A 21,801-nucleotide genomic window follows, 5' to 3' on the forward strand; every position below is an offset into this window, starting at 1 on the left:
TTCTTATTTTTTATTGATATTAGGAAGACATCACCCAAAATAGCCATCTATCAATTCAAGAAGTCCATAGTATTAGCCCCAAACCACCACCACTCAGCTGTTTGTCATCGCATTTCTCCTTAGGTCTATGGATTTAGAGTGTGAGGAACAGCATCTTGCAACACTCAACCCTTTTACCAGATGAGGTTTTTGGTTTGTTGGTTCATTTGTTTTGGCCATGCCCATGGCACGTGAAAGTTCTCAGCCCAGAGACTGAACTCAGATCACAGCAGCAACCCAAGCCGCTGCAATGACAACATTGGATCCTTAACCCAGTGAGCCACACGGGAACTCCACCAGATGAGTTTTTCAGATAAAGTGCATATGTCTATTACAGCATTCTAATCAGGAATTCCACTCTACATACCCCAGCAGAACCTACGAGATGATATTAACTCCATATATGAAATGTTTACAGTCACTCTGGTCACGACTCATTCTCCAAACACTGGAAATGAACATCTGAAGTGATGAGAAACTTCCTTCATACTTTTATTTTGTGGCTTACTTGGAGCCTACTTCCATTTTTATTCTTCTATGGTATAGAAGCCCCCAAAATAAATGGATAAAAATCACATTTGGTCTAGTTAAGTCGACGCAGGGGATCTGAGGCTTCACCTCTACCATTCCCCTCCCACTCCTTCTTCACCATATGTGTTCATCCCAGAGATATTTCTCCCAACTCAGAAAGCTCCACATGGCACAATTTGATTTTATCTTTTTTCCTCCAAAGTACCTAATTCATGGCATTTTCCTCCCACGTCATCACTTTCAGTCCAAAACCTCACCAATCTAATCAGTGGGACTGAATATCTCTGGAATCTCAGTGACTTAAATATCTATATGACTTGGCAGGTATAAATATCCCTACAATGTAAGAGTAATTTATTAGGTCACAACAGCTGGCTGAATACGCACTTTAGGATTATCCAAATCCATTTGCCGTGACTCTGTTTTAATCATGCATCCTTATGCTCTTACAAAATTTCCAAAGTAAAATACAATCTCCCTTAAAACAAGCTTTATTTAAATTACTTGAAAAATTAATCAAACATTTCATCCCATCTGTAAAATATACTGTCCCATGGCCATGGTATGCTGAATCCTCAGGGATAATAAGCTCCACTTCCACCATTAGGCTGGTGTACACTCAGTGTAAGTTCCATTTATTCCCAAGCCTCTTTATTCAATTTTTACTTATTATAATTAGCAGGTTTGATTAAAATATTAATTAAATTAAATGGAAACATGAATTGTTAAAGTTAAGCTAAATAGTTCTATGAAAGACAATGTCAAGAAAAGAAGAAGACAAGCCATAGATTGGGAGAAAAAAAAGTCTCAAGCACACATTCGATAAAGGACGGTTGTATCAAATATAAAAGAAACCTTAAAACTCAATAATTAGAAAACAAACAACCCAATTAAAAACTGGGCCAAAGACCTCCAGAGATAGCTCGCCAAAGAAAATACACAGACGACAAATAAGCATATTAAAGGATACTCCACACCACATGTCACTAGGAAAATGCAAATTAAAACAGCCAAGAGATACTACTATAAACCTATTAAAATGGCCAAAATCCAGAACACTGACAACAGCAAAGCTGCTCAGGATATGGAGCAACAGGAACCCTTATTCATTACTGGCGAGAATGCAAAATACTACCGCCACTTTGGAAGACCACCAGGCAGTTTCTTACAAATTTAAACATACTCTTGGCATATGATCCAGGAGTCATGCTCCTTGGTATTTACCCAAAGGAGTTAAAAACCTAAGTCTAAGCAAAAACCTGCCCATGAATGTTTATAGCATCTTCGTTCATAACTGCCAAAATTTGCAAGCAACCAAGATATCCTTCTGTAGGCAAACTGTTTCATCTAGACAATGGAATATTATTCAGCATTAAAAAGAGGTGAGCTATCAAGTTGTGAAAAGATATGGATGGGGGAACTTTAATTGCATACGGCTGAGTGAAATGAGTCAATTTGAAAAGTCTATACATGACACCAACTATATATTTTGGAAAAGACAAAACCATGGAGACTAAAAATATCACTGGTTGCCAGGCATTAGGGATGGGAAGGATAGAAGAACATACAAAGCATGGAGGATCATTAGGGCAGTGAAAATTCCCTGTAAGGTACTACAAAACGATGGATATAAATCTGTCTAAATTTGTAGAATGTGTAACACCAAGAATGAATCATAATATAAACTATGGGCTTTGGGTGACTGTGATGTTACTATGGAGGTTCGTCAATTTACCAAATGTACCACTCTGGTGAGGGATGCTAATGATGGAGAAGGCCATGCATGTGTGGGGGCAGAGGCATTTGGGAAATCTCTATACCTTTCTCTTAATTTTGCTATGAATTTAAAATGTCTCTAAAAAATAAAGTTTCGAAAAAGCTGAAAACTTCTAGAAAACTTTATAAATGTAAGTCACTGTGTAATTACATATGGGCGAGACATCTGTGAAATAATGGAGAACAGTAAAAGCCCAGAAGGATTCTGCACTCACTCGCATTAGTGTCATTATCAAATTCATTACCCAGTTTAAAAAAATACACACTGTATGGAGTTCCCGTCGTGGCGCAGTGGTTAACGAATCCGACTAGGAACCATGAGGTTGCGGGTTCGGTCCCTGCCCTTGCTCAGTGGGTTAACGATCCGGCGTTGCCGTGAGCTGTGGTGTAGGGTGCAGATGCGGCTCGGATCCCGCGTTGCTGTGGCTCTGGCGTAGGCCGGTGGCTACAGCTCCGATTGGACCCCTAGCCTGGGAACCTCCATATGCCGGGGGAGCGGCCCAAGAAATGGCAAAAAGACAAAAAAAAAAAAAAAATACACAACTGTAAGTGTTGGAGGGGATGTGATTAATACAAGGGAAAACACTCAGACTGATGTTAAATACTGATCAATAACGTACATTTTTGTTTTAAATTAAAATGTTAAAACGTGTATGTAAACATTTTAATCCCTATAATTGCCACTGAAAAATTAACTAGTCAAACCATACCTGAACACATCAGAGTCAAACTGATGAAAACCAAAGATGAAGAGAATCTCAAAATCAGGAGGAGGTAAATGACACATGATATATAAGAGAATGATAATGTAGTAACACTTGGATTCTCAAAGAAAGAGCAATGAAGGCCAGAAGACAAAGGAATAACACGTTTAAGGTGCTGAAAATAAAACTTGTCACTTAAAATTCTATACCCAGAAAAGTATCCTTCAAAAGTGAAGGCAAAACAAAGGTATTTTCATATTAAAAGAAAAAAAAAGCTTTGACTATATGTCACCACTAGACCTAGGATAGTTCCTCAGGCTGAAGAGAAAGGACACCAGATGGTAACACATCTTGAGGATGTAATTAAGAGCAGTTCAATTAGTCAATATACTTCGGTACATACAAAGACCATATAACTTTCTCTTAAATTTTAAATTATTCTGTAGTGTTTATAACATACACAGATGGAATATACATAAAAACTATAGGACAAGAGACACAAAGTTAACTGGAATTGTGCAGTTACGATTTTTTTTTAATTTTTAAATTTAAATTTTAATTTTAATTTTAATTTTTTTCCATTATAGCTGGTTTACAGTGCTCTGCCAATTTTCTGCTGTACAACAAAATGACCCAGTCACACATACATCTATATACATTCTTTTTCTCACATTATCCTCCATCCTGTTTCATCACAAGTGACTAGACATAGTTCCCAGTGCTATACAGCAGGATCTCATTGCTTATCCATTCCAAAGGCAATAGTTTGCATCTGTTAATCCCAGATTCCCAGTCCATCCCACTCCCCCCTCTCCCTTTCCCCCCCTCTCCCCCTTGGCAACCCCAAGTCTGTTCTCCAAGTCCATGAGTTTCTTTTCTATGGAAAGGTTCATTTGGGCCATATATTAGATTACAGACAAAAGCGATATCATATGGTATTTGTCTTTCTCTTTCCGACTTTCTTCACTTAGTATGAGAGTCTGTATTCCATGTCGCTGCACATGGCATTATCTTGTTCTTTTTTATGGCTGAGTACTACTCCATTGTGTATATATACCACATCTTAATCCATTCATCTGCTGATGGACATTTAGGTTGTTTCCACGTCTTGGCTATTGTGAATAGTGCTGCAGTGAACATTCAGGGGCATGTATCTTTTTTTTTTTTTTTATTTTGTCTTTTGTCTGTTCAGGGCCACACCTGTGGCATATGGAGGTTCCCAGGCTAGGGGTCGAATCGGAGCTACAGCTGCTGGCCTACACCACAGCCACAGCAATACCGGATCCGAGCCACATCTGCAACCTATACCACAGCTCACAGCAACACCAGATCCTTAACTCACTGAGCAAGGCCAGGGATCGAACCCGCACCCTCATTGTTCCTAGTCAGATTCGTTTCCACTGCGCCACGACGGGAACCCCCTTGGGTGCACATGTCTTTTTTAATGCAAGTTTTGTCTGGATATATGTCCAGGAGTGGAATTGCTGGGTCCTATGGTAGTTCTATATTTAGTTTTCTGAGGTACCTCCATACTGATTTCCAAAGTGGTTGTACCAATTTACATTCCCACCAACAGTGTAGGAGGGTACCCTTTTCTCCACGCCCTCTCCAGGGTTTGTTACCTGTGGACTTGTTAATGATGGCCATTCTGACAGGTGTGCGTGCGGTGGTACCTCAGAGTAGTTTAGATTTGCATTGCCTTAATAATTAGTGATGTGGAGTGTTTTTTCATGTGCTTATTGGCCATCTGTGTATCTTCTTTGGAGAAATGTCTATTCAGGTCTTTTGCCCACTTTTCAAGTGGGTTGTTGGCTTTTTTGCTGTTGAGTTGTATAAGTTGTTTGTATAAAAGCCCTTGTCAGTTGCATCTTATGTAAAATAGTGCAGTATTAATTCTACATAGATCACGATAAGTTAAAGACGCATGTGAAGTTGTACGGCAATTATCAAAATATAATGAAAAGGTAAAATATTTTTTTCTTTTTAGGGCTGCACCTGTGGTATAGGAAAGTTCCTGGACTAGGGGTCGAAACAGAGCTGCAGCTTCAGGCTGAAGCCAAAGCCACAGCAACACCAGATCTGAGCCACATCTGTGACCTACACCGAAGCTTGTGGCAACAGAGGATCCTTAACCCACTGAGCGAGGCCAGGGATTGAAACCACATCCTCACGGACCCTATGTCAAGTTCTTAACCACTGAGCCACAATGAGAACTCCTAAAAGGGTAAAAATTTAAAGTCAATAGAGAAACTGAAATGGAATACCGAAAATATTTCATTAACCTCCCAAAAAAAGGAAAGGAGGGAAAAAAGACATTAGGCAAACAGAAAAAAAAAGTAAAAATGATAGAGTTAAATCAAAATAGATAATTACACTAAACCAATTATCTTAATAAACACACTAAATGCAAATGGTCTAAAACTACCAAATAATAGTCAGAGATAGACATATTTAAAAACGCAAGACTCAACTATATCCTCACTATAAGAAATCTACTTTGCTTGTTTTTCCCTTTTTGGTCATACACCTATGGCATGAAGAAGTTCCCAGGCCAGGGATCAGGCCTGTACCACAGCTATAACCAGAGCCTCAGCAGTGACAATGCTGGATCCTTAACCCTTTGAGCCACAAGGGAACTCAAGAAACCTCCTTTGAATATAAAGACACAGGTGAAAAGTAAAATGATAAAATATGATGTATCATATACTACAAAGACACCAATAAAAAGAAAGATGGAATGTCCATACTGATATCAGAAAAAAATAGGCTTCAGATTAAAAAATATTATCATCACAAATAAAAAAAAGATCACATCAAAAAATGGGCTAATTCATTGAAAATAAAGAACAATCCTAAATACGGATGCCAACTATAACAGATTTTCAAAATACATGAGAAAAAAATTGATAGAACTGAAAGAAAAAAAGATAAGCCTACAATTATAGTTGGCTACTATAATCACAGATCTGGCGTTGCTGTGGCTGTGATGTAGGCCAGCAGCTATAGCTCCAACTCGACCCCTGGCCTGGAACCTCTGTATGCCGCAGATGTGGCCCTGAAAACACTTAAAACACCAAACTCTTAATCATTATAAAACTATTTAGACAAAAAAATCAATAAAATGATTAAATACTTGAACAATACCATCAGTCGATTTGACCTAATTAACACTTGTAGAATATTCCATTAAAAAGTAAGAGAATTAGGAGTGCCTGTCGTGGCTCAGTGGGTTAAGAACCCAACAGAATGTCTGTGAAGATGTGGGTTGGATCCCTGGCCTCACTCAGTGGGGTAATGATCCAGTGTTGCTGCAAGCTGCAGTGTGGGTCACAGATGTGGCTTGGATCTGGGGTTGCTGTGGCTGTGGAGGAGGCTGGCAGCTGGAGCGCCAATTCAACCCCTCGCTTGGGAACTTCCATATGCTGCAGGTGCAACTATAAAAAGAAAAAATAATAATTCTGAAATCAGATTCTTTTCAATAACTTATGGAACATTTACCAATATTTACTTTTTTATGGGCCACAAAGTGAATCTAAATAATTTCAAATGATTGAATTGATATGAAAAATGTTCTCTGACCACAATAAATTTTCACTAGAAATAAGTAATAGAAAGATATTTGAACAGTCTCCAAATATTTGGAAAGTAAACACTACTACATGTGGTTCCATGTGATTCCTATTGATCAAGGATCAGAATAAATTTTAAAATAGTTTGAACTAAATGAAAATGACACAAAATATCAAATTTTGTGGGATGTAGCTAAAGCAGTGCTTAGAGGGAAATTTGATATGGTGAAAGCTTCTTATATTTAAAAAAGGAATGATTTCATATCAATGCTCTAAACTTCTACCAGAGAAACTAAAAAAAGAGCAAATTTAACCCAAATAAAAAAGTAAAAATGTAACAAGAATAAAGCTGAAATCCGTCAATTACATAGAAAAAAGAAAGAAAATAACAGAGACAAATCAATGAAACTAAAAGCCAGTTTTCTTGGAAAATATCAATAAGGGAAAAAGTCAAGACCCAAATACCAATATCAGGAATAAAAGAGGGGATATCAGTATAGATCTTATAGTCATTAAAAGGATAAAAGAGGTTTTTGTGAACAGTTTTATGTGTCAAAATTCAACAACTCAGAATTAACAAATCTCTTAAAATGGAAACTCATCCAAGAAGAAAAACAGCATCTAAATACTGCTGTATCTATTAACAAGTTGAACTTTCCCATAAAGAAAACTCTAGGCCCTGATGGCCTCGCTAGTGAATTCTAACAATCAAGAATAAAAGGGGTCAGGGTGCGTTCCTGTCACGGCGCAGCGGAAACGAATCTGACTGGGAACCATGAGGTTGCGGGTTCCATCCCTGGCTTTGCTCAGTGGGTTAAGGATCCGGCATTGCCATGAGCTGTGGTGTAGGTCGCAGATGCGGCTCGGATCCCGAGTTGCTGTGGCTGTGATGTAGGCCAGCAGCTATAGCTCCAACTCAACCCCTGGCCTGGAACCTCTGTGTGCCGCAGGTGTGGCCCTGAAAAGCTAAAAAAAAAAAAAGAAAAAAAAATCCATCAATGTTAAGTAACATATTAATTGACTAAAATAAGGAATATGTTTATCTCAATAGATGGAGAAAGCATCTTGGCAAAATTAAATACCCTTTCATGATAGCAAAAACCAGGAATAGAAGGATGCCTCCTTGATCTTACACAGTATAGCTGACCTTTGCACAACACGGGTTTGAACTGCATAGGTCCACTTATGCCTGGATTGTATTCAATAGTAAATACTAGAGTACCACACCATCCGCAGTTGGCTGAGTCTGCAAATACACAACCTCGGATATGGAGAAACGTTATTTACTGAGGGCAGACTACCTGGTGTATGTGGCCTGTAGCTGCACAGAGAGTTGGTACTCCTAACGCTCACGTTATTCAAGGGTCAATTATATAGCTTTTTTTCAAAAAAGCTCTAGCTAATATTGCACCCTGTTCTTAGTAATAAGGCATGTACATCCATTCTTACCATTTTATTCAACATTGCACAAGATGATCGAATACAGTAAGAAAAAAAGAAGAGACCGAAAAAGAACTTAATCTCCATTTGTTTGTTGCCATCTTTGCTTATATAGAAAATTGTAAAGAATTTCCAGAACAATTACTGCAACGAATAAGTGAATTCAGTAAAGTGTCAGGATATGACATCAATGTACAAAAATCAATTGTAGTTTATATACTAGAAGGAAAAACTTATAAAATGAAATTTAAAAAAAAACAATGCCATTTACATTAAGATCAAAATGATATGATGTACTGAGAAAGCCGTATCACTCTTGTGGTATTTCTGCAAAGAAACAACAACAAAAAAACCCCAAATACAAACCAAAAACATATATATAACCTTGAATCTAATCATCAAGACATATCAGACTAACTCATATTGAGGGACCATCTACAAAGTAACTAGCATATATTCTTCAGTAATGCCAAGATCAAAGAATCAAAGAAAGGCTGAGGAACTATTCCAGATTAAAGGACATTAAATTCTGTCAGGGAAATGCAAATCAAAACTACAATGCGATATCACCTCAGACCTGTCCTAATGGCTGTCATAAAAGAACACACATGACAAATGCTGGTGAGGATGTGGAAAGAAGGGAACCCTTGCGCCCTGTTGGTGGGAATGTAAATTGGTATGGGCCCAACGGAAAACAGTACGGAAGTTCCTCAAATAATTAAAACTAGAACTACCATAGGATTCAGCAATTGCACTCCTGGGTATTTATCTGAAGAAATTAAAACACTAATTCAAAAAGTTAGGTATGCCCCCATGTTCACTGCAACATTACTTATAACAGCCAAGACACGGAAACAACCTAAGCAGCCATCCATAGATGAGAGGATAAAGAAACTGCGGTATATACAGCCAATGGCCTAGGATTCATCCGTTAAAAAGAACGAAATCTCGGAATGGTGACAAGCTGGATGGATCCTGAGGGCATTATGGTAAGTCGAGTAAGTCAGAGAAATACAGATTCCTCATGATCTCACTTACAGGTGTAGAATCTTAAAACAAAAACAAACAAAATAGCTACAGAGAAGGGACTGGTGGTTGCCAGAGGTGGAGACTGAGAGAAATGGGTGAAGGGAGTCGAAAGGTACAAACTTCCATTATAAAATAACTAAGTCATAGGGATGTACAGGCTATACGGCATGCTGACTATAGTTAATTACACTGTATTGTTTATTTGAAATTTGCTAAGTGATTACGTCTTTAAAGTTCTCACCACAAGAAAAAAAAATTCCATAACTATGTGTGGTGAAAGCTGTTAACTGGACTTGTTGATCATTCTGCCATATATACAAATATTGAATCATTATGTTATACACCTGAAACTAATAAATGTCGTATGTGCATTATACCTCCATTAAAAAACAATAAAGGAGATGAAGTTCACATAACAACCAAGTGCAATGAATGACACTGATTTATACCTTAGATCACACAAAAACATTAGCTCTACAGGATAATATTTAGGATAACTGGCTAAATGTGAAAATGGACTATGAATTCGGTAACAGAATTGGATTGGATCAATGCTGAATTTTCTGATTGTGATAATCATGCTGTATTTACCCTTACTTTTAGGAAATAACACTGAAGTATTTGTGGGGCACCATGCCTCTAACTTACTGCCAAATGATGCGTGAAAAAAATATGTGCATGTCTTACATACAGATAGAGAAACAGATCTAAGTACACAAATGGGGCAAAATGTGAACAGTTGATGGACCTGGATAAAGGCTACATGGCACATGGTAGTTCCTTATGCTAGTCTTGCAATGCTTTTGTATTTTTAACATTTTTCCAACATACAAGTGCAAATGAAATGACGGGCCAAGTGCACACGCCCACGGCATTGGCGAAGGGTGCTCCTCCTGGGGAGGCAGAGCGCTACTGTGAACATGAGCCATCGCCCGACAGTTATATTTTCACTGTTAATTCATAGGCTGATTTTCTAATTCACAGTCTGAGCTTTGGTGGCAAAAGCCAGCATTTCCAGAGCTAAATGGGTGAAGAAGGAGCTGCTTGAGGAGGTTCTGGATCTCATTTCTTACTCAAACATCTCCCGAGCACATCCCCTGTGCAATACTCTGTACTACTCTGGCTGTGAAGCCAAGTAACAGGGCCAGGAGGCAGGGCCGACCAGTCTCCACCGTCTTACTAGAGAGAATCCACCCCCTCACTCCACGCTGTTTGGCAAAAGACAAAGTGATATCTTGTCATGTGGGTTTCTCACTTCAACTAGTTGCAAAAACAGGCTCTCCCCATTGGCAATTCTACAGTATCAATTGCCAAAATGTTTTTTTGCCACATGTCCTGTGGTGCAATACGCTGCTGCAACTTTGTTTACTCACCGAGTGATTGCCCCCATTCCCATGAGACACCCCTGAATTCTTCTTAAGATCTCAAAGCCCTCAGAGGAATATCACTCTATAAACCTGAATTTCTTCCTTGTGTACTTATTAACCCTGAAACCAACCCTTAGGACAGCAAATTATCAAATACACGAACCTCGCTTCTTGTTTGCTTATTTTTCCACTAAGCTCATTTGGAGGAGAACGGGCTGTGTGTGGGTGGTGTGACCATGTACCGACCCGTCCTGAGCGGGCACCACAATGACTGCGCTGGGCGGGGCAACATGTGACATCTGTGCTGCTCCCTCCTCTTTGGTCTTCCACATGCTTTCCTCGTTTTCTCCTTTAACTTCTCAACTGGTATTACGCGAGCCCCTTGAGTCACATGCTCCCGATCTAAAATAGTCCCCTGGCTTATCGCCCATTGTTCCCTATCTTCTTCACCTGCTTTATTTTCCTTCTTATCATTACCTGATGATATCATAAATATTGGTTTATTGTCTTTATCTTATCCAGTGGAATAAAAACTCCATTGTGTAAAGTATTTTGTTTTCACTGCTTTATCTCAGGACCTGGAAGAGAGTCCAATATACAGTCAGTACTCAATAAATATTTGTGAAGTGAGTGAATGATTAGATAGTGGTGGAGCAATGTTTTACGTTATGAACACACAGTACAGGTCAAAAGCATGTCTCTGTTTAATACCTTATTTGATCCTTATAATAACCCCGTGAGGTAGACAGAAAAGGTGCTGTTACCCTCATTTGATGCATTAGGAAGCTGAATTCATATACCACTTAATACCAGAGGGACTAAGTGATATGCTCAAGTTCACCGAGCAAAGCACAGGCAGAGTACAAACACATATGTCATGGTTTTCCCAAGCTTGGAGGCCAAATACTTTCCACCCACCTACTGTGCCTTGCGCAGACCTCTGTAGTCTCAGGGTAAGCGGGGAGGGTGGATGGGGATGAAGCAACCTGGGAGCCCTGGGATACTTCTTCCTTCAAAGGAGGAAGTAGTTTATAGTATCTTCTTCCACCTGGGACCCAACATCCCCCTCCATTCCAAGTGAAATGGGAGACTGGGCTGTGGGATGGAAATCCCGTGAAATCAGATTGTTGTGATCATTATACAACTACAGATGTGATAAATTCATTTGAGTAATTAAAAAATGGAAAAAAAAAGTGAAATGGGAGTTCCTGATGTGGCACAATGGGTTAAAGATCTGGTGTTGTCTTTCTGGTACTGTCTCTGGTGGCTCGGGTTGCTGCTGAGGTGCAGGTTCAATCTCCAGCCTGGTTCAGTGGGTTGAAGATCTGGCATTGCAACAGCTGTGGTGTAGGTTGCAGCTGTGGCTCCGATTCAATCCCTGGCCCAGGGAACTCCATATGCTGCCGATGCGGGGCCTCCCCATCCCCCAGAAAGTGAAATGATGAAGCAATGGATGAGAGGGCCGTGGCTTTTGCCTTAAGTCTAAGCCGTGGTGGTTTATCTGATTAGAGGGGGGTGGAGTTCCTTCATTTTTTAAAATTGAGTATCAAGTTTGGGGTGCACCTACCACCTCATAACCAATTTAATATGACAACATAACTGATTCATTCCTAGGAGAACAGATGTGTATATGATGACAAATTCTTTTGTCATCAACACAAAAAATGAAAACTTTAGAATGTTTCGTAAGTATGAAATGGAAACACCTCAATTATCCAACACTACCCAGAAATGACACATTCAAGATGGTTAAGTTTCCACATTAGCAAATGTGAAACCCTTTCAACACCAACCATAACTACTTAACTACAGTTTGACAGAAATCATTCTACCATCCACTGCCTATTTTCAGGCACTCTTAAATTAACATAATTTATGGTTCATTAAAGACCTACAGGCATTATTATATATGTGTTGATATTGCTGTAATAGATTGATACACCACTATTACTACTAACCACCACCACCACAGTGGCGGCAATAACAATATTTGTTGAATGTCATATGACACGCCAGGTGCTAACCTAAGAACTTGACATTTATTAATTTGTTTCGTTTCTGCAGCAACCATAAGAAGAGTGAGCCCCACTTTACAGATGAGGAAACTAAAGCATGGAAATGTTAGGCAACCTGCCCAAATTACAAAGGGAGGGCCCCTGATTTCAATCCACATATGGGAACAAAAGGCAAATACACGACCATAAGGTGTGATTTCAAGACCAAGTCCAGAAATCTCTATTTTCCAAGGGTACTTCTTACTCCCTTGTTGACAACAGCAACAACAGTGTGTGTGCGCGCACACACACACACACGCAGAGTTCACCCATCCTGTCACTGATACGCACCTCTGCTGGCATCATGCTGCCTTCACAAGCCAGGCTCCCCACTCGCACTGAGCTCCTCCCTGTTGGTCCCACTGTCCTGGGCCAACGTCTACTGTTCTCCTGCCACGTGACTGCTTTTCCCCTCCGCTGCCCCCACGGGACCCTCCGGCACCACAACACAGCGCTTGCTGTCTACTATATTCTGCCCCCACCCCCGCCCCGCTTTTTTTAAATTCTCACCATTTTTTCTTATCTCTTTTAGAGGCTCTGTTTTCCCTCCATCTCTTAGGTTTTTCACCACATAGTTTTGGGGCATTATTGCTAAGCAATGGGGCAAACCTAGGGCATCGAGGGCCACTTACCTGAGGCAAGAAAAGCACCTGATGCACAAATTCTAGACACCTTGCTTGCCTCACCCTCGTCCCAGCCTGTCCACCCAACACGAATGTTTCTCTTGTTGCTGTTACGAAAAGGCAAGATCTCTGATTCTAATTTCTGATATTTATTTCAGGATGAATCATCTCCATTTTCTCTCATTCGGGTTCAAGCCCATGCAATTCTTGATCCAAGCATGTCGTACTCCCCTTCAGAAGGCTATAAAACTGCAACCGTTGCAAGAGGGTGGTTTAAATGATTAACCTGATTGTTGGCTTCTGGGAACTCCTTCATTGGCCTGCACCAAGAGAAGAGACCCTGCCACTGGGCACTGGGTAGGGTAGACAATTATACCTGGGATCCCTGGGCTGAGCCCTGGGTACCCCCACTCCTGGTGAGCTACTGTATTCTCTCACACCTACAGTATCTATCTAGTGCCTCTTTGATGGCTCTTACTTAACCCTCCAGTTCCTGTGCCGGGACTAGAACTTTGTCCAAAGTTCTTGACCACCCTTCCTCCCCTGTGCCCCATATATCCAGCTCATGGCTCTCTGGGAGTCTACAACAAACAGATGGGTCACCTAGAATTCCAACACTGATTGTAGCCTCATATTGACTATTCCACTTCTTAAGATACCAGATGTCACAGTCACTGCTATTCCACAGAATCCTGACCTCACAGAAGACCCCAGAAGAACGCTCTCTGCCCCTGTCCCAAGTTCCCTCAGTCCCAGCTTCCTATCATTCCCTGATTTCCCAAGCTGCCTTCTAGCTGAGCCCACCCAAGGTAAAACTCTTAGCAGCCTAGGAACACATTTGAGCACAGTTTGGAGCCACAAAAGGGCAATGCTGAGAAAGGAGGAACTTTTGCTCCAGCACAAAATCATTAACTGAAGCAGCCTTGTCATCTAAGTACTCCAAGGTTTCTTAGACTTTTTAGCAAGTTACTAGTATTAGTCAGGGTCCTTCAGAGAAACCAAATGAATTTATTTACATTAGACAAAAAGATTTATATGAGTTATTAACTCACATGATTGTGGAGGCCGAAAAGTCCCAAGAGCTGTAGTTGGCAAGCTGGCAGCCCAGGAAAGCCAATGGTATAGGTCCAGTCTGAGTCTGAAGACCTGAGAACCAGCAGACTCAATGGTACAAGTTCCAGTCCCAGTCCCAGTCCGAAGGCAGGAAAAGACCCACGTCCAAGCTGGAAGACAGTGAGGAAGAGAGAGTGAATGCTCCCTTACTCAGCCTGTTCATTGTATCAAGACCTTCATGAGACTGGATGCAGCCCTGCTACACTGGCGAGAGCAATCCGCTTTACTCAGTCTACTGATGCAAATGCTCATCTCATCTAGAAATGCCCTCGCGGGCATACACCCAGAGTAATGTTTAACCAAGTACGTGGATAACCGTGGGCTAGTCAGGTTGACATGTAAAATTAACCATCCACAAGGCCACACCTTTTACAACTTGGCACCATATGCATCTCCTTAAACCATACTTAATCTCCAAATAAAGACCATAACAAGATCGTAACTCCACCTCCTACGATACAACCATGTGTGTACAACGGAACATGCACTAATCCCTTCCCCAGAATAGGAGCTAAAGTCCTTGAGTGATGTCTCTTATTTTTGATATCCCACAACTGAAATACTATGATGTAAAATTAACAATAATAAATACTATGATATAAAGTCAATATATCTTATGTTACATGATAAAAGAGTAAGAAAACAAGTAGTTATCTGCTTAGTGTATATGTGTGTGCATATGTATATATACACGTATCTATGTATACACACATATTCATAACAAAATAAGGAAATATTCATATAATTAGACTCCTCATTTCTACAACAGGTCACAGGTTCATAACTGGTATTCGTAACTGCCTCCTTCCACTACTCAGTAACAGTATTCACTGTCGGTGTACCCAGGTCTTTCCTCAAGGCGAACTGGCCTCCCTGTCACTGAAGAGGTTTTGGAGTCTATAAATGAGCTCACGTCTGGGAACTGATTAAGGGACCATGACTCTCTGTTTTGATGATTCAGGTTAAGATTTTTCTTCACTTGACCTAGCACGTTTCTGCTTATGCAAATCAAGTGAGAACTTAGTAGGTTTCCATAAACTCTCAACGGCATGTAACAAAAAGGCTTTCTTTCTTAGGTATATGTGTATTCAGTCAGGTGCGGTGATTCTGTTTGAAGCTACAGGCAAAGAACCAGTTTGCTGCATGTGCTTCACCTAGGGAGCCCAGTAAAAGGGGCGGAAGCCACCTGGCTCAAGTTCTTCTGGCAGGAGAAGCTGAAAACTATCAAAGGGGTGAGGAGAAAGATGCCCTGCCTCTAAGGTCTAGGCCTGGAGCTTCCACACTCCCGATTTCACCCATATTCCACTGGCCAAAGCATCAGGTATGGAGGATATTTGCAAACATTAGTCAAACGACTTCACACTGCTTAGATTTCCACAATCATGTAAGATGGAATATCAGGGAAAGGATTTACCCTCTGACCTGAAACTAGAGAAATGGCCAAAATATATGGGGAAAAAAAGCAATTTCTAAGACATTGCAAATGATGCAATAAAAGACAGTGATCCTTGAAATATGTTAAACAAATGAGCTGAGACTTATGATTTCCCGTGCTTACTGCCTGGGGGGAGTTTCCGGGCTGCCAAGCAGAGAGGGAAATCCAGGGAGAGGCCAAGAGTGCCCCTGAATTGAAGAGACAGAGAAAAAAAGTCTGGAGATGCAAAAAGGGCAAAAGTTTACGGGACAGAATAACAGACGAGAGAGAGCTGCAGGGTGAGAATTCTGGAGATCTGTTGAATCTGCAGCCGAGTACTGAGCAACCCGTGTGTGAAGAAACTACTCAAGACCACAGAAAGAACCACTCAGAATGTTCAGAGGAAACAATCCTTAGTGCTCGCAGAGATGGGAAAACTCGTAATTCATGAGCCACTGAGTAGAGCACTCAGAGAGGTTTTCCTCAGTGAGGCAAGTAAGCCTTAGACTAAACGCTGCTCTGATCCCACCTACCAAAGTTTACAAAATGAGACCAAAGGATCAAACTTTTCTGATTAACACAACTGTGTCCCAGTATAAAGCTCAAAAATATTTACAGGGATATTAAAAACTCTAGCACTGAACAAAGTAAAATTCAAAGTGTCTGTCACCCTATAAAAAATTACCAGGCACGCAAGGAACTAAGACCCAAAATCACACGAAAAATTAGTTTAAACAAATGACAGAGATGATAGGATTAGTAGGTAAGTACATCAAAACAGGTGTTAGTTAAAAAACAAACAGGGAGTTCCCGTCGTGGTGCAGTGGTTAACGAATCTGACTAGGAACCATGAGGTTGCGGGTTCCATCCCTGCCCTTGCTCAGTGGGTTAAAGGATCCGGCGTTGCCATGAGCTGGGGTGTAGGTTGCAGATGCGGCTCGGATCCCGTGTTGCTGTTGCTCTGGTGTGTAGGCTGGTGGCTACAGCTCCGATTCAACCCCTACCCTGGGAACCTCCATATGCCGAGGGAGCGGCTCAAGAAAAACACAAAAAGACAAAAAAAAAAAAACAAACAAAAAAACAAGCAAACAGGTGTTAGTTATAACTGTGTTTCATATATTTAAGAAGCTAGAGAAAATACCGAAGATATTTTAAAAGACCCAAATTAAACTTCTAGAAATGAAAATGACAACAATGTTTGAGATGCAAAATACACTGGAATTTATTAACAACAGGTTAGCCATGAAAGAAAAGATCAGAGGATTTAGAGAAATAGCAATAAAAGCTATCAAAAATAAAACACGGAGAGCAAAAAGATTGAAAAAAAATTGAGCAGAGTAGTAGCGAGCTTTGGGGCAAGTTCTGAGCCAGAGATCAAATCTGAGCCACAGCTGCGACCTCCACCACAGCTGCATCAATGCTGGGCCTTTAATTCACTGCACCAGGCCAGAGATTGTAGCCATGCTATTAAAGCGACAACACCAGATCCTTAACCTGCCCTGCCACAGTGGGAACTCATCGACTTAGGTCACTAAAAGACCAACAATGTCATTTGAACGTTTATAAATAGTATTTTAATTTTTTCAGCATTTGTAATTATAGATGAAATAGTTCATTATTATAGTTCTAGCCCAAAAGACTAAAAGACAATGAAGGCTATTAACTCCAATTAAATCTGGGGTCACAGGCTTAGAATGTATAAAGAAAAATTAATAAATTCACTTGCACAAGAGTAGAAAAAAGAAACAAAACTTGTTAGATTAGATAATAAGACAACACTCAATTATACCCTAAGTCATGTTAAATATAAAGACATATCAATTAAAATTAAAATAACGGAAAATAATATATCACACTAATAAACATCAAATGAAATGTGGAGTGTCTATATTAGTATCTAGCAAAGTGGACTTCAGAGCAAATAATATTACCCAAGATAAAGAAAATCATTTCCTAATGAAAAAGATCATTCATCAAAGATGTAACTATCCTGTTTATATATCTAATAACAGAATTTCAAAACATATGAAGCAAAAACTGATAGCACTGCCAGGTCAAATAGACAAATCCACAGTTTTAGTCAGAGATTTCAACACACTTCTCCCCAGAATTTTTAGAACAAGCAGAGAGAAAAATCATAAGGTTATGGAAGACTTCAACGACGGTCGTAACCAACTTGGCCCAATCAACTTCTGTAGAACCCCACTTAACATCTGCAGACTACACATTCTCTTCAAGGGTACATGGAACATTTATCACATACGCAGCCTTAATCCAGACCTTCATCTCATTAACCTGGGCTTTTATACCAGCCTTCCACCTGGGCTTCCTAACCCCAGGCTCTCATTCCCTTCCCTTCCCTTCCAATCCATTTTCCATAGTACCCACGAAATTACGTTTCTAAAGCACTCGCCTATTTTGTTTTATGCTACTTCTCTGCATTAAAATCTTTGATGGCTCCCTAGTGCTTAAAGACTCAGTATAGACATTTTTAAAGAAATAAAAATAAAAAATAAAAATAGAATACGGAAAGGCTTTGGAACCAGGCCTTGTTTTAACGTTCACTACTCACCACCTGTGTAACCTTGGACAAGATGTCTCATCTCTCTAATGCCTCAATTTCTCCATTTGTAAAATGAGTTGAATACCTGACATACAGGGCCGAGTAAGGCTTGTTGACAATGTGTTTTAAACAGTTAGCAAAGGGTGTGTAGCATACAGGAGGAGCCCCATCAACAGCAAACTTTCTTATCATTAATATATTATTAACATAGCTTAAAAAAGTATTCATACTCGTGCCCTGTGTTTCTACCAATCATTTCCTCCACATACGTATCAACACTGCAGCCACATCAAGTTACTAACTGGCCCCTAAATGTATTATGCAACTTCATAGTTTTATGCATTTCCCTGAATTCTTAACCTGTATGGAAGCTAGCATCTTTCTGTGAAGGCCTCCCACAACCTTCCTAAACATCTCGTGACCCTCTTCCCGAGACTCCTACAGCACTTTACACTTTGGGTCTATGCTAAGGCTTCTTAACCTGGGGTGCGTGGATGGACAAATCTGTGTGCTTGATTGCATGTGCGTATTTGTTTGCAATGAGAGCCATAGCTTTCCTTGGATTCTCAAAGGGATCTGTCACCCTATAAAGACAGGTACCAATGATTACTAGATCAAGTGCCTGCGACAGTAAATAGTAATCGGAACGTTCGTGCGTGGGCTCCCTGGTGCCAAGAACCATTCCTTATCCATCCTTTATGTCTTCGAGACCTAACATGCTGCCTGGTACACTATCAGAGCTTAATAACTGCTGGCTACAAATGAATAAGAACGCTCTTAACCAGGTATAAGAGGTAACTTAAAATTTGAGGTGTCTTTGATTACTTCCTTCCTGTGTTCCTTCTTCCCCATTTCAAATCCTTTTAGCCACCGCTCCAAAATCTGCCCAAATGATAGCAGTTATCTCAATCAATTCCTTTTTTTGTTCCCAGTACCACAGTTGAGCTCTTCAAAGTTAACTTTTCTACTTGGTTCCCCTTAGTCCCATCTCTGAAAATATCGCTTTGTAAATATCGTGCTCATGCTCAGCAGTGTCCTGCAGCAAGGTCCGAAGTTCCAAGTCAGACATTCAAGACCTTTCACTCAATCCAGCCTCCATTTGGTCCCTTTGAGGCAATTTCCAATCCAATCATACAGATCTAATTGTGGTTTCCTAACCAACACTTCACGCACTCTCTCGTCCAGGCTTTTGTTCTCTCTATTCCACCTTCCCCCTTCCCATCATCTGCCCTTAACTAAGCTCTATCGCTCATGATTTGGCTCAAGTCCCCCCTCCTCCGTGAAGCCTTTAGTAACTCCACAACTCAGGGCAAACCTCGGTCTCCCATGGACACCTGGTATACTTACTGAGAGGTTCATTCAAGTGAATGTTAGCAAGCCAAGCTAGAAGGGGTTAGCTCCCTCCTTTCTCCATGTTCTACCTCTCCGACTAGTCTCTCCGCTCTTGAGAGCCGGGATACCAGGTCTTCCGTTTCCCTGCGTTCCCCAGACACTAGCTGTTGCCCTTGACACAGCAGATCCTAAGTAAATGATTAGTGACGCCGACTGCGAACGAGGGGATGTTGATGATGTTCAGGATGCTTTCCTCCTCGGGGCGCCAGCCCTCGAAATAAAGGCGGAGCTTTCCTACTTGCACGCAGTCTAGGCCAACTACTCAGATAATTCCTCCTGTGAAGACGACCTCATGTTAAACAGAAAGGGGACATCAGTGCCAAAGACATCACCTATCTTCTGTAGAATAAGCGGAGCATGTGGATGAACATGCTACACACAGGCTGGGAGGGACCTAGGAACACGGCTTTTATTTCTTCTTGTCTGATCTTGTTCAGACAGGGAGTTAGAAAAGGCCCCTGAGGTCTGTTTTATTGTAAAGAGCCCTCATAAGATTGGCACAACCTTTCGGCCCACTCCCCTCTAGCTAGCAACCCCGCAGTACAAGAGGTACTGAAAGCGGCCTAAACTGTCTGATTTTCCTGTGCCCGTGAGAAAACGTTATGTTTTTCATGAGAGGAAAGCTTGGAACATTGGTGTCTCTAAGTTTAATTAAGTTGCCTTTGCTGCAACGCAGTGATTTCCAAGAGTCGATTGCCCTGCATTGTCTCATTCACACAGATGCTGTCATCACTGCTATGGTACCAATTTGGTTAGGGGATTTAGGGACTAAAAGCAAGGTACCCAAATATTGTAAGATGACATTGCTATGGGAAACCAGATCCTATCTTTGAACATCAAATTCACGGCCGTTCTTTTCATATTTGTGCAACAATTTTTTGTTTGTTGTCTGAGTAAGGTGGGAGGCATCAAAACAGAAACAGTTGTCTTCTACTTCAGGAACATATGCCGAGTCTTATATTTAGAGATTTATCAGGCAGTACCTTGTTGCTCATCAAATTATGCTTTTGTGTAGGCAGTTTTAAATGTATTTTAGAAGAGTTATGCCCTGTTTTTCAGTAACTGTATCCGCTTCCTAGGGCTGTTACAACAAAGTACCATAAACTGAGTTGCTTCAATTTATTAGAAATGTATTCTTCCTGGTTCTGGAGGCCCAAAGTCTAAAATCAAGATGTTGGCAGGGCCATGCTCTCTCTGAACTTTCTAACAGAGAACTGTCCTTGACTCTCCTGGCTTTGGGGAGCCCAAGGCATTCCTTGCTTATAGCAGCCTAACTCTAATCTCCATCTCTGTCTTCACACGGCCATCTTTTCTCTGTGTGCCAGTGTCCCTTCTCTGCCTAAAAGGAAACCAGTCATACTGAACTTTAAGGGCCCACCATACTCCTGCAGGACTTCATCTTAACTTGATGGTTCTGAAAAGGCATTATCTCCAAATAAGGTCACATTCACAGACACTGGGGGTTAGGAGCTGACCATAATATCTTTTTGGGAGTCACAATTTATTCCATAATAGTAACTAAGATACATATGCCCACTATTTATCTTTGTGATACACAGTGCACCACAATTCTTTAACTTGATTCCTATTTGATATGACCATGGCCATTTTCCCTGAAACCTCCAAGAGGAATACTTTTGTGTTGGTGAAACACTGGAGGGTGGGTTGGTTGGTTGGTTTTTTGGTCTTTTTAGGGCCGCGCCTACAGCTAATGGAGGTTCCCAAGCTAGGGGTCTAATCAGAGCTACAGCTGCCGGCCTCCACCACAGTCACAACCACACCTGATCCGAGCCACATCTGCGACCTACACCATAGCTCACGGCAACGCAGGATCCTTAACCCACTGAGCAAGGCCAGGGATCGAACCCACAACCTCATGGTTCCTAGTCGGATTCATTTCTGCTGCGCCACCACAGGACCTCCATCACTGGAGTCTTTAAGGGTGCCTCACGACTGTAATAAAGTGCCACATAACCATGTAGAAATAGGGTCCTGGGACCTTTTAGTTTATGAAGAAAGTATTTCTGAGACAGAGGTTAAGACATAGCAAGAGAAAAAAACAGATTAACCGAGAAAATAACATTGCATCAGTTCTTCAGTTTTAAAAGTCCTAGTGCTTGTTGCCAAATAAATCATCTAATAAGTTATTTCTTCAGAATAAATGGATTTTCCCCTAGCTGAACACTT

The 21,801-nt window shown here is 40.8% G+C and overlaps 1 long non-coding RNA gene across 2 annotated transcripts in view; it reads right to left on the bottom strand.

Annotated features, from left to right (window-relative positions):
* LOC110257820 overlaps positions 1 to 21,801 on the bottom strand; it is a 226,442-nt gene that overhangs the window by 90,604 nt on the left and 114,037 nt on the right. For both annotated transcript variants that reach the window (XR_002340823.1, XR_002340824.1), the window contains exon 2: positions 14,185 to 14,355. This is a non-coding gene — a long non-coding RNA (uncharacterized LOC110257820). The remainder of the gene's footprint in view (positions 1 to 14,184; positions 14,356 to 21,801) is intronic.

The sequence above is a fragment of the Sus scrofa genome, chromosome X (genome assembly GCF_000003025.6).
Source record: "Sus scrofa isolate TJ Tabasco breed Duroc chromosome X, Sscrofa11.1, whole genome shotgun sequence".
Classification (NCBI taxonomy): Eukaryota; Metazoa; Chordata; class Mammalia; order Artiodactyla; family Suidae; genus Sus; species Sus scrofa.